This window comes from Corvus cornix, chromosome 3 (genome assembly GCF_000738735.6).
Source record: "Corvus cornix cornix isolate S_Up_H32 chromosome 3, ASM73873v5, whole genome shotgun sequence".
NCBI lineage: Eukaryota > Metazoa > Chordata > Aves > Passeriformes > Corvidae > Corvus > Corvus cornix.
Window position 1 is genome coordinate 51,202,017 of NC_047056.1, and position 1,272 is coordinate 51,203,288.

Consider the following 1,272-nt stretch of genomic DNA (forward strand, 5'->3'; position numbering starts at 1 on the left):
CATGATGTTTTTCTTATTTAAAAGTACCCTGCTGTTTTCTATTAAAATGAGAAATAATGACTCAGTTTCACTTCATTGGGGGAGATAGAGAGAGAGGGAAAGAATATTTCTAATACAGATGCAAAGCTGGTACCTCCATCCAAACAACTGGGTCTTTCTCAAAGCATATTAGATACAGCTTGAAAAGGAAATGCTCACTCAGGGGTTCTAGGGGATAGCAAGTGACATGAATGATGTGAATAATTCATGTCTTTAGGGTACCATACACATCTTGGTCTGTTTCCCATGTTAGTGCAGTTTGCTGAGAGGACCTGAAAACCTGAACTACATCTTTATGCTTACAAGCTACATATGGGGTTCTCTCACGCACACTGGCCAAACACTGAAGAATAGACAACACCTCTGCATACAGTTTTTTGCAGTAGAAAAATCCTCGACCCTGTTCTTATTCTGAGTACTGGTTCATACCTTTGCTTTCTTGGTACTCTCCCTAAGTGGGGAATACATTGCAGAGACACTGTTTGTAGTAAATGTTTCCTTGTGTAGATCTTGCTTGTGAAATAATTTAACTTGCACTTTAACTTACATGACTCCTCTTGGTACATACATACCTTCTTTAAACGCCACCAGATCTGGTTGCATTTTGACCAAAATTCTAGCAGTGGTGCTGGTAAATGCTGTTCTGAGCAGGGAGGACTACTCACATGGTCCTTCTAGACCACATCAGCAGCAAAAAATGGAATAATGATCATGGTTTTCCAGTGTAGGTAGCTGCCTTCTGAACTAGAACTCTGTTTTGGTGATAGTGGGGCCCTATGTCAGGTTATGATGCCTGTGAGCCTGCACCCTGAGGGGTTGGAGTCTGTCATTAAGCATGTGCACAATCTTCTCCTTTATTTTCAAGCTCGGGACACAACAGTGTATACAGGCAGGTTCTGCTGCTAGAATATGGCAAAATATGATGGCTTTGTTGAATGGTGAATGTGCACTGACATAAGGCAATACTCTCTTCCAAAGGAAAAAAAGCCATTATTTTTTTCTGTATAGAAATCTTTTTATATATTATTGTGTGTATAATTCTCCAGAAGTACCATACTTCTTCTTGCAAAGTGGGGCTAAAAAATTGTCTGAATTTTGTGGAAATGTTATGTAACTGTACTCTTTCTTTAAATAGTACATTTTATTCATACTGCTTACTTTCTCATCAGTAGGAAAAAAAATATTTTCCTAGCACAAAAGGTAATTTCCAAAGGACTGTAATTAGTTCATGAA